Source organism: Rattus rattus, chromosome 11, assembly GCF_011064425.1.
Source record: "Rattus rattus isolate New Zealand chromosome 11, Rrattus_CSIRO_v1, whole genome shotgun sequence".
In the NCBI taxonomy this organism is placed as follows: Eukaryota; Metazoa; Chordata; class Mammalia; order Rodentia; family Muridae; genus Rattus; species Rattus rattus.
This window is the reverse complement of record NC_046164.1, coordinates 61,073,707-61,090,582: the sequence shown is the minus strand read 5'-3', so window position 1 is coordinate 61,090,582 and position 16,876 is coordinate 61,073,707. Positions and strand designations below refer to the sequence as shown.

Genomic DNA, 16,876 nt, shown 5'->3' with positions numbered 1-16,876 from the left:
AAGGCCCAAGCCTGGCCATTTTCTACCCAAACCTCTTTAAGGACCTGCCCCAGTTCGCTCTTCTCTGAGTCTGGTCTAAATGAATACTCACCCTGTAGCCTCCCATAAGGCTCTTGAGCTCTGTGTCACATAGCCTTTTTCTCCTTGTGTCACACGCCCTGCTTAAGTGCTGAAGCCTACATTTGACTGCACCTGGTGAGGGCAAGGCTAGAACTGCCTTTGACATATTTCCTTGGGTATTAACTCCCAGCTCCAAAAAGATGTGACACAAAATAATATAGAGAAGTTCAATATTGCCTGAATAAATAAAACTGGACCTATATGAACCCATCTCAAATGGCAAAGGGGAGGACGATTGTTCCCAAGCTAAGAAAGAGAGAGAGAAAGGCAAGCACTCTCCTGAATGTACTGCGTTAAAAAACTCACTGAAGATAGGTCACTAAGCTTCCAACCAACCCAAGAACCGACCCACGGTCCAAAGGTTTCCTTCCGGGAACTACACAGAGCTAGTCAAAGTTATCTTCCACCATTCATCCTATAAAGTTGAACTACAAAATTGGATCGGTCCATCTAGAACTGCACAGCGGTTCTCTGGAATATATATACAAGTTCTACATTTCCGGGCTAGAAAAAAACATGTTTTGAGCCCCACCTACTTCACCACAACCTAGAGAAAAGGCAATTGATGCTGAGAAGCTGCTGTGAGGAAAGAGGTAAGTTCAGGATCCTCCCCTAATGCTGCCCCACCTCTAACCTCAATCCCATTTAATAGCTCCCGATGGAGGTCTAGGATCCTGTGTAAGGCCTCATGATTCCCGAAAGGCAGCCCGATTTTCTGCTCTCTCTTTCCAAAGTGCTCACTGAAGAGGCTGTGGTTTCCATTTGTGAACATCACTGGCTTCAATGGTGGCACACAGGTGAATTAGTTGGATGTGTTGACGGAAAGAGGTCAGAATCTAAGCAAGCATTAGGGATGGTTCATAGCTACTTCCACTGCCCGCTCCCCCACCCCATCACCACCAAGCTCATCTCTGCAGTGAGCTCAATCCTTCCAGCCAGGAGTCCTCTTTGTGGAGAAAGTGGGTGTAGCGTGCAGGCTCCCTCCTTCCTGTCCTTTCCCCACAAAACCCAGCAGTGGCGAACAGACAGCATCAGGCCGAGCTGTATGCCTGCCTGTCTATTGTTTGGTGCAATTTCCTGTGCCTCATGAAAATGAATGAAGCTTGCGAGCAGAATCCCAGGCAAAAAGACAGAAAAGCTTGGCTGGAGTCGGGGCATTGGTTTGATTCTTCCTGAGTGTGGTGGGATCATGAGTTGGGTGTGGCTCTAAGCGGCCTGAGGGGTGCCACAGATAAAGCTGGGGTACAGCTCGGTGAAGAGCTGTTTCCTGTTGCTGTAAAATAGTCATTTTTTCAGGAAACAGGTCAGATCTGTTTAAAGAGATATGCTCAGGTACTAGAAAGGTGCCAGAAGCAAATACAAAAATCCAGGCACTGAAGTGTATTCGAGGTTGACAAAGGGGCATACATGGAGCTGGATGTGTTGAATAGTCACTACCATCCACCCCACCCATCCCCCCACCTCCACAGAGAACTGCAGGTGGCAGTGTGGGTTCCGTTCTCATTTGAAAATCAAAGGGACATTTGGACAGTTATGGGACTTCCCCAAGGTCTTATGACAACACATCAGCAGGGAAAGGATCAAGTCCAGATCAAATGTGAGAGCCCAAACTCATAGCAAACTGGATGCATTTGTTTGGAGATACGTTGTCCAGGCTTGCATTTCTGCTACCTTCTCAGCCCGTGATGCTCTAAGCAATCAGCTCACAAATCCAAGGGAGGTTCTTGGACGCACAGCCAGGAAGTGATCAGCAGGCGTGAGAACTGACCCTGGGACCCTCTGCCAGTAAGGCAGTAGTGTTTGACATCAATGCTGGGCTTACGTTCCAATTACTGATGCTAGATCCTGGCCCACTAACACCAGTCTCTGTGGAGAGTCCTGCTGAGTCTTAGTTGAAGCAAAGTAGGTATTGTCATCCAGCCCTACTCACTAACCCTAGTTGGGTGTGTCCACCCACCATTTGCTTACAGGTTAGTCTATTTTAAGCTTGATATCCCCTAGAATTATATGCAAAGTTTTTGACTCAAATTACCCAGTTCATCAACTTCTTTGGACTCAGCTAGTTATATACGGCAGGTGTTAATCTTAGGGGTTGCAGTACTGACTTTCTAGGATAGCTGAAATTTTAGTAAAATCTTTTAAAGAATGTTTCTTTGGGAATGGGGAGAACAGGGGTAAATGTATATTATTTAAGAAAAATGAGATGCTGTCGCAACTGATGGCTACTGGGAGGGAGAAAATCAATTTTCTTTACCCAGGGATATATGGATATATGCATAGCACAGATAGGAACTGATGGGTTTTAGAAAAATACAGTTAAAAAGATTGGATAGCTAGGAAAGTGGGTGTGGGTCTGGGAGGAGCTGAGGGAAGGATGAATGTGATCAAAATCTATTGCGTGAAATTCTCAAAGAATTAATTACTTTGAATCAGAGGATAAAACAAAACAAGCAACCAAAACACAAAGGAAGCAGAGTTCAACTTCTCGAGAGGTATTTAACAGTGGAACAGAGTCTTTTAATTTATATTAAATGGGCAGCCAGTAAGATGGCTCTGTGTGGAAAAGCACTTGCCATGCAAGTGTGAGGACTTGAGTTCGAATCTCTGAACCCCACAAACAAAGCCCAAAGAGAAGAGCCAGCACCTGTAGTCCTAGTGTTGCAATGGGTCGTGGAGACAGAAGGGGCTCCTAATGCCCACATGCTCATGACCTAGCATGTACAGTAGAAAGACAATAAATAAAGTCTGTCTCAAACAAGATGGAAGGCTAGGCCTTCTCTCTGAAAGGTTGCCTTCTGATTTCTATAGCCTGTACACTCATTTACACAGAGGAATGTGAACACACATACAGTGCGAATTCACAGGACAAAAGGTAAATATTAGGCCATGATATCATGCTGAAAAAAAATATGTTCTTCAGTGTCACGAGTAAAATAAATCCTCAACAGAGTACAGCAAGAACAAGAAAAAAATGTACAAGAGCTGGGCTGGAGGAAGCGAAGTTGGGTACTGTTCTGTACTTTCTTTTATTACTGCTTGGCCTCGCTCATCTCGGTTTTCTCATCTGTGAAATTGAAATAACAACACATCCTGACAAAAACTGAGTTTGACACTATCAAACCCAGAAAACATCTAGTGTGGTCCTTTGATTGTTGCTATGTTTTTGATATGGTGTTTCTCTAGAGTATTAGAAATCTGACTATTTATATGTGATAAGTGCTGTGAGACCCCCGAAAGGGGTGACGTGGGGTGTGGCCCTTAAGTCATCAGTAGCAATAGTTTAGATGGGCTCTGTAGTACTATCACGAAATTATTCTTACTCTTGCTGTCGTGGTACAATCTCCTCTCTCTCTCTCTCTCTCTCTCTCTCTCTCTCTCTCTCTCTCTCTCTCTCTCTCTCTGTGTGTGTGTGTGTGTGTCTGTGTCTGTCTGTCTGTCTGTCTCTCTCTCTCTCATTTCTGCCATCTTCCACGGCACAGTGTGGTGCATTATACTGTGTGAACTTTTAACATTCAAAACTACAAACTAAAACAAGCTATTTTCTTATGTTCCCTACCTCGGGTAGTTAGTGTAGTTACAAAGAAGGGGCTACTGCATTTGCTGCTTGGGTATTATGCTTCTTGCAACACAGTATAGATAATATGTAGGATGTATGTATATGGGGCTTTTCTAAGAATTATTGTCGAAATTCCGAAAATCAGATTCCTGAACACTGACTCAGTTTTATCACTCAATTGAATATTTTTAGAAAAGGGTTTCTGATTGTGTTTTAAGATGGTTTGTTAACTGACCCATTCAAATATGTAAATAGAGAGCATGCAGAGATAAAAATTTTATACAAGGAGATTTTATGGTGTGTGTGTGTGTGTGTGTGTGTGTGTGTGTGTGTGTGTGTGTGTGTGTTTATACACCTATATAGAAAGAAAGGATGGAATGAAGGCAAAAACCAAGAACAGACGTTTATAAATCACCCTTCACAGAGGTAAACAAATTGGAAAATGACAAGTTAAGTGGGATTAAGTCTCTTAAGCTGGCCTATATATGCAGCGCTATTGACAAGAGTTAAGCGTGATTACTAATATGCCGCTGCTACTGTGCTTGGTTCACACAATACAAGCAGTGGTTTATCATCAATGGAGACACATTCTCTATACAGACAGGATGACTGTACATCAAAACTAAAAGATCCATACACAAAACACACAAGAATGAGGTGAGGGGTGAAGAACCGGGCTGAGGAGATCTTGCCACATACTGCTTTGCAATAGGAATTACCAAGATTTGTGGTCCGGTGGTTTTACCAGTGTTTGTGTGTGTGTGTTGGGGGTGTGTGCATTTTCCTCTTAAAGAATCTAGCATTTTCTGGATTTTCTCCTTTATTGTTTGTTTCCTCTTAGTATTAATTAGAAACTAGAAAACTAGACACAAGTCATCTAAATCCACATTAAAAGAAAACGGTACAGCAGACTAACAGCCTGGGTAGTACTCTGGCTTAAGCAATGGAGTGCATACTCTCAGCACTGGAGGCTGAAGTCCAAGCAGGGCATCAGCACAGTTGATTCTCCTGTGGGCTCTCTTCCTGGTTTGCCTGCAATGTCACCTTTCCTCGGTGTATTCAATTGGCAGGGAGGAGGGGAGAAGAGATAAGGGTGGGAGGGAGTGAAAGAGAGATACCAAGACAGAGAGAACCATGTGGACTCTTCATTTCATCCAACTGTAATTATTCCCTAACAGGCAATTATGGTTACATTCGGGCTAGGATGTAGTGGGAACTGTATTGACGGGATCCAGTCCATGAACACTGGATTTGATTCTGATATGTTTAAATACTAGTAAGATATCAACATTCATCTATATGCCAAGAATCATGTACATGGGTCCTTAGCTTGGAGTCATATAATTTTTGTCCACCAGCTTATTAAACACACACACACACACACACACACACACACACACACACACACACCCCGAAAACTTTATCAAATGTTTATGCACAGTCCAGCTTCTCCCAAGGAGAGGGGGTGGGTAAAGAACAATGTTCAGACTTCTGACCTTGATTTGGGTGAACTGATGTTTCAGGTCATGGAGAGAAAACTGAGATAGGAGATAGTCTGTTTGGGACATGAACGTTTGAAACTTGTGATCAATTTGATTCAAGCTGATTCAAGAGGCAATTGGGAGCCACTCTCAGTATGAAGGATGTCAGGGTAGCAATTGCTGCACAGAAAAATGATTCCTCTGGCTGTTTGTGGAAACATACAGTGGGGAAGCCATCATGGGGAACAGGAAAGGTAGTCGGTTGCCAGGCCGTTTTCTGGGGACTTTGCCAGGGAGGGAATTGTTCTGTGACTTTGCATTTGCTGGTTTGTGGTGTGAGAGGGTTTGGCCCTCACTCCTCAGGCACTCAGCCACATTTTTTTGTCTGACAAACCACCAGGATGCTGTCCTGACGTCTCACGGCCCCCAGGAAGCTGTCAGAATGGTTATTCTTGTTATCATTACATTTACCAAACCCATACTCTGTGATAGGTTTCATAGGGAGACGGCTCATGAAATTGCCAAGTGCGCTGAAAGCGGTGCTCTCTTCATTTCGCAGGACTCAACAGGATGCCACAGGGAAGAAACGTAACTTTCCCAGCATCTCTTAGGTGATGTTGTCTTAAAGGTGACTTCAACCCACCTCTGTTTTGTTCTGGTTCCTGATTACTCTACGTACGGTCTCTACTGTCCCTCCCTTCCCTAGGCTCATCAGAGCAAGGCACTAAAGCACCTCTGAGAGCCTTGCAATGACCTGTTCACTTGTCCCTCCCTCTCCTTGAGGACGATGATCAGGGTGCCTTCTTCTTTATGCTCCTCATGTGCCCCACTCAGAAGAACATGAAGAGGCAAATAAATGCCCTTTGGGCTGCACCGAGTTCTAGACAGCATGAAGAGCTAGCTGGACCTGGAAAGTGAGGCAGCCCTGCTCTTTAATGGGCAGCCAGTGGCAGATACACTGCCTTGGTGTTCTTGTCTCCACATATTGTCAGTCCTCCAAATCTGTGAGTTCTTCATGCTGGAATTCTATCCGCCACGGTTCAAAAATATTTGGGAAAAAGTGCATCTGCATTCAACATGTACAGACGTATTTTATGCAGCTGTTAAACAATACTGTATAAAAAATCTTCAGAGTATACTCACTCTTTTAAGTATTTTTGGTAATCTAGAGGTACATGCAGAAGATATGAGTAGGTTCTATGCAAATACTATGAAATAGAATATACAAGGGATGTTGGCATACTCTCATTCTGGCACCTAGGGGAAGGACATAGAACCAATCGTTTGCTGGGAAAACTCCTTCTGTGGGAGGTCATTAGGACTCTGAAGCAAGACCTTGCAAATCTTGAATCTTTACCTTCAATCCTCAATGCCAGAGACACCTTGAAAACTCTTGCCTAAGCTTTGGAAGTGTTAGGTATGGCAAGAGTATTGAGCTGAGCTTGGTAGCCTGGACTCTGCAGACAGGCAGGCTGGGTTGCCTTTCAAGTGCCTCCTTGTGTTTTCAACTGTGCTGCTAAGCAAAGACTACTTCCCCTCCCCTCCCACTCATATTCTCATCTGTAGTCATGTCAATCACAGGACCTCTCTTGTGGCATTTCAGTGCATGCTCACTAAAAGAATAAAAAGTGTTTAGTAAAATACTGTGGAGAAATCAGCTAAGGGTACTTTTCTTCTTTGCATGACTGAAGATCGAAATTTACTAGTATTTTTGTATTTCCGATATGCTTGCTAGCAAAAGCCATGGATAGAACATTTTACAGTATTATTTTAGGTCCTGGATCAGATCCATCTGGGGACTAGATTGACAAGTCCTTCTGACTTGTGGTTGTAGCTCCATTTTTTTTTTAAGTCCCTAGTCCTGAAATATAAGCTTAACATATGTGTATAATTTCCTTACCCCATCAAAAGAACCGGCTGTAAATCCCTGCCTTGTGTATTTTGCAAGGTTAAAGCAAATGTGATCTCTCACTGAAAAATGTAAACAGTTATGGTGTTATAATTATCATTATTATAGCCACACATAGAATATTTTAAGAGCCATATGGCTTTAATTAATCATGGATAATAACTGAAGTCATCTTTCTAACCAGGAGTAATGTTAGGTGCTAAAAATAGCCAAAAGACCAGGCTAGAGCACAATGAGGGAAGCTTGGCTCTGCGTGTCCTGCAGAGCCACCCCTAGCTTGGGACCCAGGATGTCAGCGTTCACTCTTTCTTTGCTCTGCACCTCCCTTTCTTCTTACTTCGGTGGCAGCCTTGCTGGCATACATTTCCCTGAGGAACAGTAGCTATTGGCAATTCAGGAATGATTATGGGTTGCTTACAGCTAATGAACTACTTCATTTGCTACACCACAGAAAACTCCGACCAGGTTTTATTATCATTCTCAGGGCCAAGTGAGCTGGGGAAAGAATAAGCTGCTGCCACCCCCAACACTGAATAGTCTGTAATTCTTGTGTGTGGAGGACTGAGGTGGCTAAGGGATCTGGCACCACCACCAGCTTTCTTTTCCCTGTGGCTTGCTTTGATCTGCTTGTTTTCTCCCTGATATTTGCCTGTCTGTCATGCATAGTGCAGAAGAAACTGCCGAATACTCCTAAAAGCTAAATCCTGGGGGTAAAAGTGGTGACTCCTTTGAGGTCTAATATTTTTTTTTCCCATGTAGGTCTCCTAAGACCATCTCTATATCAGCTTTTTACATTACTATTCATAAGACTAGCAAAAACAGTTATGAAGTAGCAACAAAAATAATTTTATGATTGTAAGTCACAACAACAGGAGGAACTATATTACAGGGTCGCAGCATTAGAGGACTGAGATCCACTGGCCTAGAGACTGTATGGAAAATGCACATCCTGACAAGGAGGATCTTTTCTGTCTGATTTTAAATATTTAAATTTACATACAAAAGATGAAGTTAGTCTGTTTACAAAGTACTTTGCTTTCTCAGTCTGTGTCAGAGGAGTCTGACTGAGGAAAAACACATTCCTACACACACACACACACACACACACACACACACACGCACACACACGCACACAAAGACAACACATACACACACAGAGACACTCACAAAGGAAAAAATATATGCTTAGACAATCAATGTGCTGCACCGAATCATAAAAAAGTCATCAAAAAGAAAGGAAGAAAATAGAAAAAGAAAATTAGGAAGCTCAACAAGCTACAGTTGGAGGCATTTCTTGTTTAAAAAAACTCCAGAATCTTTAATTACAGGAAAATGCCAGCCACAATTCCTCTTGTCTCTGCATTTCAAATGTGACTCTAGACTGCACCACCCAAGAGAGTGATAGATACAATTTTATTGGTTTCAGCAGAACACAGACGTGGCTGTTGAGCAAAGGCCTCTGTAAGAGTTTGAGGAAAGGAGGCTGGCAAAGAATCCTGGAAATGAATGTAGCCATGAGCAGATTTTATTAAGGACCCACGAAGCCTGGAGCACCTATTTTAATTCTAAGAGAAGGTGCAATGGTTATAAATCCTTTTATCTTCCACCATCCCTTAAGACTTCTTCACTGCTATGGAAACAGGTGTTGTGGGAGGAATGAAAGATATAGATTTAGCAACATTTACACTAAAAGTGGGAGTTTGTGAAGTCCAGAGAAACAAAGATTTTCAACATAGCATGGCTTACCAGGGAGCGTTTGTGGCAAGGAGAAAATCTGGAAACATTCTGTAAAACCTGGACGCATTCTGGTGGTCTGGGGCATGGGGACTGAAACTCAGCACTAGCTACTCTATGCCCCGCAACTACATGAGCTTTCATATTTGCACTCCAGAGACCTGGTGCTACAGCCTGCAGCAAGTCCTAACGCTGTGTAGGCCAGTTGTCTGCTCTCTCTGATGGAAAACTGTTCCTCATAGCGAAAGAGGATTGCCACTTGCATAAGACTGTCCACATAAAGAAATGGTGTTGAAAATGATCTTGAGTTTTAAGGTCCTGGACCATGTTGACATCAGAAGAACAGAAGCCTACAAGATATGTGGATATGGGTTTCAAGTGAGGTTTCCACACAAATAGTCTCCCTCCTTCTCTTCTTTGTTCCCTCGATTCTTCCTCAAGCTGAAAGTCTAGGATCACCAAGACCTTAGACCACAGCAGAGCTACAAATCAGAGGAGCCGGACTCATCCCGTGGAAGAAAATCACCCAGTGTTCAGGAACAAATGGACTGACCTGACCTCACATGGCAGGTATGGTCCCTCATGGATCATGGTGTTACAACAACACGTGAGTTTCGTAGATGAATGTAGCTTAAACCAAACAAAAGTAAAAAGCCTAGGAAATCTGACGCACGCACGCACGCACGCACGCACGCAGGCACGCACAGAAGCTCCACTTCGCAGCAGGTCCGGAATGCTGGCCTGGAAAGAGGCAGGGAATTTTCTCAGAGACAAAGATAATAGAAAACAGAGCAGGCACAGGTGGGTCACTTGGCTTCAGTGTTTCACTTCCCTTAAGTGTTTGCCGTTGTCCTCCACTTCAGTGTGTGGATCTTTTCCCTCCTCCAGGATTTGCACGGATTCTTTGAACAAATCACTTTAATCAGGGTCACAGCTATCAGGCTCAGTGGCTGCATGTCCTGTTCCTAAGCCATGTTGGTTCTTGGCTTTGCGAAATGATCTTAAACCCCTGATGGCCTGTACCCCCCGAACAAATAAATAAATAAATAAAAGACTACATGGGAAAGGCTGATAAACTGGCATTGATTTTCACAGATCAGCCTTGTCAAAAGGATTTACTGATGTGTCGATGCACGTTGTCCAGAGGATCATAGCGCGATGGCTTGAAGGATTTATAAGAAATCAACAGGCTTTAATACACTTGGTGGTAAATAACTAACAAGTACTGCCCGTATTGATTCTTGTCGTGTGGTCAATGCAATCTTTAGCCCACTAATTGTCAGTATTGACAAACAGTTCATGATCTAAATGAGCTGCTGGACATCCACTCAGCGTGGAGCATTGGCAGGGGGTGTTCTGCCTGCTATTCTCAGTCCGCAGCTTATGGGACAGCCTCATAGGAAAAATGCAGAGAGGACCCTGGAGTAATTAATTCTTCCTTGCTGTCTAGTGTTGTCACAATGAAAGGAGAGGGCACTGTGCAAGCCCAGCACCCAGTCCCATGGCACACTCCCAGCAGTCTCCTCCAGTGACGCTGATTACAAATGTCTCTTCCTAAAGAGACCTCCCAAGTCACAGCATCCCAGGGGGGTTGCTGCCACCTAGGCTCCTCTCAACTGTACACATGAGGCTTAAAATTGGGTAGGCGCTAAGTTGACTGGTTATGTATTATGTTTGACAAGATGAAAAACAGAGACGTCAATGAAGAGCTTAGCAGTGGAGGCTTTGCCTAGCATGAGAGAGGCTCCAGGCTTGATCCTCAGCACAGGAAAGGAGAGAAGGAGAGGAGACAGAAAGAGAAGAGAAAGGGGGGGGGAGAGGCAGAGGTGATAAAAGCTTTGCATGGGGTTGGGGATTTAGCTCAGTGGTAGAGCGCTTGCCTAGGGAAGCGCAAGGCCCCTGGGTTGGTCCCCAGCTCCAAAAAAAAAAAAAAAAAAAAAAAAAAAAAAAAAAGCTTTGCATGGTCTTTAAGAATGCTACAACAGAATGTCCAAGCAGTACATAAGCACTACCCTACCCAAACAAGAATTGAATGGAGGCTCAAGTTCCAGTCCCGTCACTTTCAGCTGGGAGAGCCTACCCTGACCCTCCCTATCAATCCGCTCTTAGTACAAAAGTAACCCGTTACTGCAAGGTTAGGGGAAAGGATTTAGTGAATTCACCATGGCGCTTGCATTTGTTACATGAAAGGCACAATGATGCAGAAATTGTGAGTTCATTTTTTCCCCGTCAGTCTGCAAACATTAGCTGAACAGTAACCAGGAGTCAAGTGTGGTCCGTGACTATGTTTCATGGTTGATCCATATCCAACCACCAAGCAAAGTACTCCACCACAGCTGTCCCTTTAATAGTTTTGAAAAGATTGATTGAGGTTCTCTCTGCCCAATGGAACACCCTTTCGATCAATCTACTATCGTGTTTTAATAGCACATCCAAATAATGTTATTGGCTATTCTATTAGTCCCAATGGAGAACTCATTAAATCTGAAATAAATCTTTAGATAAAGGGTTTGTGCTAGAGCAGGGGTTTTCCAGTGGTCATTCAAACTCTTATCATCTGGAATTGTGTCACATTTGCCTTCCCTCTAATCTTGCATAAATGTATACTGTTTGTCCTCCTAAGCATTGAGTTTAGCAGGATAACTGTGAGTTCTTATCACAGTAGGGACATAGCAACCTGTTACCCGTGTCTAATGTTTCTATAAAACCTTCTGCTCTCAGCTGGGGAGGAGAACTATAAAAATCAATATCTTAGTGTGGGGAATAAAGGCAGAACATGTGTGTGTTCGCTTATCTTTGAAAACATCTTAAACTTGGAGGCCACGCTGTACAGACACAGAGACAGTCTCAGTCTTTTAGTTAATAAAACTGGGAGAGGTTCTTCACAGGCACCTGAAAACAACTCTAAATGTTTAGGACTTTTCTCCAGAGGCTCTAGGCCTGTTCCACCACTTCATCTCCACCTTGCTAACGGGGACCTGTGGAGTATCTCACGTTGCCTTACACTCTGTCTTCTGGATGAAGGCTTCCAGTCCCACCTCTTATAACTTCTCACCATCTTGTCTGATAATTGAGACTTAGCACATTGACATTAGTAAAGCACCTAGCCTGGGCGTCTGGAGACTGTGACTGACACTCCATTGTCAGTGATGTGGCTTCTCTCGGAAGTGACATTCTGTCTGATCTTACAAATGCCTCCAATGTTCAATTATCATCAGGCATTTGGGTGAGTGACAAGATATCGAGGGGAAATTCTTCCCAGGTCACTTTCCTCTCCTTTCCTTTCTCTCTTAACATAGGGAAGACTGCATTGTCCGTACCTTGGGAGTGCTAACATTTTAACACAGGATTGCTTGGTTTGTTCCCCTACATCCCATCAGAGATTTTACCTATTCAGGGATCACTTCTCTTCTTTGATACAGTGTTTAATCACTTTGGAGGTGGTGGTGAATATTCATGCCTGTATGTGCATACTGAGGCTGGAAGAACACATTGTGTGCTTTACAGGAGTTAGCTGACCAGCTTTATTTTTGTCTTTAAACATAGTATCTTACTAGAACATGGTACTCACTGATTCGGGTAGGCTGACTGGCTAGTAAGCTCTACAGATCCTCTGTCTTCTACCTCCCTAGTACTGGGCTTACAAGCATATGCTGCCAGATCTAGGCTTTATATGGGTGCTGGGGTTCAAACTCAGGGCCTCATACTTGTATAGCAGGTACCAACTGAACTATCTCTCCACCTCAAGCATTTAATCTCTTGTAGACCTAATTTACTAATCTTCACGGGGAAGACAAGAGTTTATACTTGACATTGGAATCAATGAGTGTGATAGGTAATTAGATAAAAGTAAATACAAATACTGGTTAAATAGATTGCCATTTCAATTAAAGGAGTAACAATCGTTCTGAAGACTAGCTTAGGAAAATAAGTTTATTACAAGCTAGGCTTGGAAGAGTAATTAAAGAGAACAAGAGGATAAAAATAGTATATCCCATTATTATGAAAATGTTGTACTGTAATTGTATTTACCAGAAGCTTTCTTTCAAATATTGTGCCAACATTTCTTCATTAATCTTAATAATTTTGCAAGAAAGCAAAGGAGCAAAAAAAAAAAAAAGGTGTTTCAATATTAATGGTTCCTCTTAAGGAAAAGTCTGCCTCCAAGGTTCAACGTGCACTCCAGTGGTAAACTGGTCTGGGTTCACTGTTTAAAAAAGAAATACAATGCATGGTCTTAAGATTTTCAATGTATATATTAAGAACTTTATATGATCAGAAATGTTTGTCTCTGATTCTCAATAAAAATCAAAGTTATAAAAGAAAACACATTGTCAGTGAGGTATAGAACATGAAAAATTTTGTTAATGACAGGTATATCTGATGCACTGGTTTGTCTCAGTTTACTTATGTGTATGAAAGAAATATGCATAGCAATTTAGGTGTGGGGCTACTGTGAGGATTAAATCAGTCAGACTTAGATGAGAGCCCAGTGCACAGAGAACACTCAATAAATATGGGATGATATGACTCTCAGGATGATGACGGTTTCCATCAAGATACATAATGATGGGAGAAAGAGCCTTCCCATTTACTGTAGCATCAAAACTCAAAAGGAGGAGGGGCCTTGCAAATTTGAATACCTGCACAGAGTACCCACTACCTACAAAATACTACTCTGAGCATATCATGCATAGACCACTCTACATTTATCGATAACATTTTTATTTCCAAATGTGTGTGTTATTGTCAATAAGCTTTCCAACCTGCAGATGAAGCCTAGAACTTAGTTAGCAAAGCCATTGAGATGGTTCAGCAGCTACAGGCATTTATTGCCAAGCCTGACGACCTGAGTTTAATACCTGGAGCCCACACAGCAGGAGACAACAGACTCTGCAAGCTGTAATCTGAACTTGACAAATATCCTGTAACACACACACACACACACACACACACATACACACTACATAAATACTTGTATACATGTAAAAACATGAGGTTGTCAAGTTGAGTAATTGAGAGACTAATGACATACCTAAGATCACCAGCAAGTTACATACCAAAAAAAAAAATCAATTTCTTTCTATTTACAATGGATTTCTGGGTTTTTTTGTTTTTTGTTTTTTGTTTTATGGTTTTTGGGTTTTTGTGTGTGTGTGTGTGTGTTTGGAGCTTGGGCTATTTATTCTATTCTACTGAAAATGCACAGGGATTTTATCTTCCCAATAACACTTTGGTTTCTTTTGGTTTCTCTTCAGAAATATTACCTGCTCTATAGAACCTGCCAGGTGGGTGGGAGGGTCCACAAAGCCACTTGTGGAAAAACAGGCACCTGTAGGCTTTTTCTTCTTGCTCGATTATTGTCCCACATTCTCTGTATTTTTCTACATTACGTGGTCTTCATTGGTACACAACCTAGACACCAAGAACTCTGACAGTAGAACTCTTTATCTATTAACTTTGAGTCGTAACTAGAAAGAATCAACTCAGAAGGAAGAATGGTTTACCTACATGTGTTTGCATTCAAATAAGACCAGGCGGTCACTTCTGCAGCTCCCATCTTTCCCTCCCTCCCACATCCCTCCAATCTTCAGCCTCCCTGCCCGTTCTCCCAGCAAGCCCTGTAGCAACTCATTGGCTTGCTTTACTTGCATTCTTTTCTGCTGCACGGAAGCACAGGCTGAGGCAGCTGTGCTGGGATCCCTTCCTTTCTTTGCAATATAATCAAAGCTAAAAACAAACCAAAACCAAAACAGTAGATTTTTAAAAAAAGACATGATAAAGTGCTACTACCCAGAGCTACTAGTCCAGGCAGTATGATGAACATCAAACGAAAAATGGTCGCTCTCAGGTCCTAACATTGAGCACAATTGCCACCCATTGCACAGACTCGCAGACTCTAATGCTAGGATAAAAATCTAAGGCTTTATCTGAAAGCAGAATCAAATTAATTTGAAGGACTGACATTCAGTTAAGGGAAGATAACTTAAAGGAACATCACCTATATATTTAAATATGTTATTCAGCCTCCATTCATACCAACCCTGACAATTCTCACAGAGCAGGAGAGCATGGACTTTAATAAGCACTTGCAGTTTTGCAGAACACAATAGTATTTTTACTGGAGTCATTAGGTTTATTATCACAATGGCTGCGTAAATCCAACTGGGTTTAGAAGAGGATATTCTAGTTGAGAAATAGACTATGGAGCGACTCAGTCCTTCACTTGAGAATGCAAACCCTCTTCAGCACTGCCTCTGTGAGGAGTGACATTAACATGGGATGAAGAAGTGAGGAGGGGGCAGGGCACAGGGGAGATTCAGTGGCTTCTCACTCTGCCTCATACAATTCAGAAAAAGTCAGTGGAGTACTATGAGGTCTTATAGGAGCTAGATAGAATACATTCAAAGCATTTCTAAGGATATCTGGTCTTTAAAGCAATCCAATACCTTTTCCAGTGGAACAGCCATTTTTCCCCAATGTTCTGTTTTGTAAAATTCTCATATAACTGGGCTTTATACAATAGCAAGTCTCTGCCTTTTCTCATTGTTCTCTTCTTGCCTATGTAACTCATTCTGCAAGAATTAAACCAGGATCACCAGAGTGGGAATGAACCCATTTCAGAAGCCATCAATATTGAATCCCAGTTTCCTATCTCCTAGGCCCCTCACTTTTCACTTATAGTATGACAATACTGTGATTATCAATTGGCATTATTATTTGATAGATGATTATTGTCACAGCTGGGTAAAAATATTCTTAGAAAAACCATGAGCAGGTAGCAATTGCTGTGTACTATCTACCTTGAGTGAAAATAAAAGACTAAAGTTTGCTATTAAAATCTTATCATGTCCTTTATGCAAATGCCTGCACCATGTAGAGATAACAATAATATTAATACTACACACACACACTTCAAATATCAACTCATTTTTCCCAAGTCAGAGATGCCTTCAACATGGGTTACTTTTCTTTCGTTATAGCATGATATTTAGCTCTCTCTCACTAGGAGGTTCCGTTTTTGACTTTCATAACAAGACAGCACAACCAAACATGGCTTTCGAATACACAAAATATGGAGCTGGGTAGATGGATCAGACATTACAAACACTTACTGCTTTTCAACAGAACAACAGCTTGGTTCCTAATGTCCCTGTTTGATGATTTACAACCACCTATAACTTCTCGACAGATCTGATGCCTTGAGCATGCACATGCACATACATACATCCAATAAAAAATAAAACAAATCTTTAAATATATGCATAATATATCTAGACTTGGTGGGGTGTTCTTGCATGTGGAGTCTCAACATTCTTTTACTACCTTGCACTTCTTTCATTGTTCACACCATTATTGTTACATACAGTATGCCTAGTGTATTTTTTTAAAAAGCCAAAGTACTTCAGTTGTATAAAATCTATACTTTCATTTATGTCAATTCTTCACCTAGAGTCTCTATGAGTTTTTTTCCCAGTGAGTATTGCCATCAAGATTCTGTGATGCACTTAAAGAGAAACAAGCCTATTCGTCTAGCGAGCGGGTCCCCATTTTTGAGCATGTAACAATCTCTCAGTAAATATTGGTCCAGATGAAAAGCTTAAAATGATTGTTTATAGTGAGGGAGGACTGGCATGCTCGTCGCTCTGATCTAAATCTTAAACTTGACCGCGTTCAATCTTACAATTTCATTTCCTTCCTGGTTCTCGTCCCCACCCTCCTCTGATAGAGAGATGTAATCCTTGTTGTCTCCTGTCTTTATATGATTTAAAGCCACAGAAATGATTAATGTGCTACTCAACCTCCTGCCTGTATCACTAATCACGGTGTTAAAGGAGAGTGGACTTGCTACTAAATGCCACTCCAGCAAATGTCATGTCTCTCTGTCCTTGTTTGTAATTCTTTATGTCTTTTAGGACCCATGGCAACATTCCAATTCAAGTTAACTTTGCAAGGCAGATTGGAGGAGACCAGAAAATGAGAAAATGCAGGGTGCAGCTCTGTTCTCAGTCTTAGTCCTTGAAGTTATAATTTATGACCATATATATGTATATATATATGTTTATTTATTTATTT

The 16,876-nt window shown here is 42.0% G+C and overlaps 1 protein-coding gene across 10 annotated transcripts in view; it reads right to left on the bottom strand.

Annotated features, from left to right (window-relative positions):
* The window catches only part of Ldb2 (LIM domain binding 2), a 324,996-nt gene that overhangs the window by 237,947 nt on the left and 70,173 nt on the right, over nt 1-16,876 (bottom strand). The window lies entirely within an intron of this gene.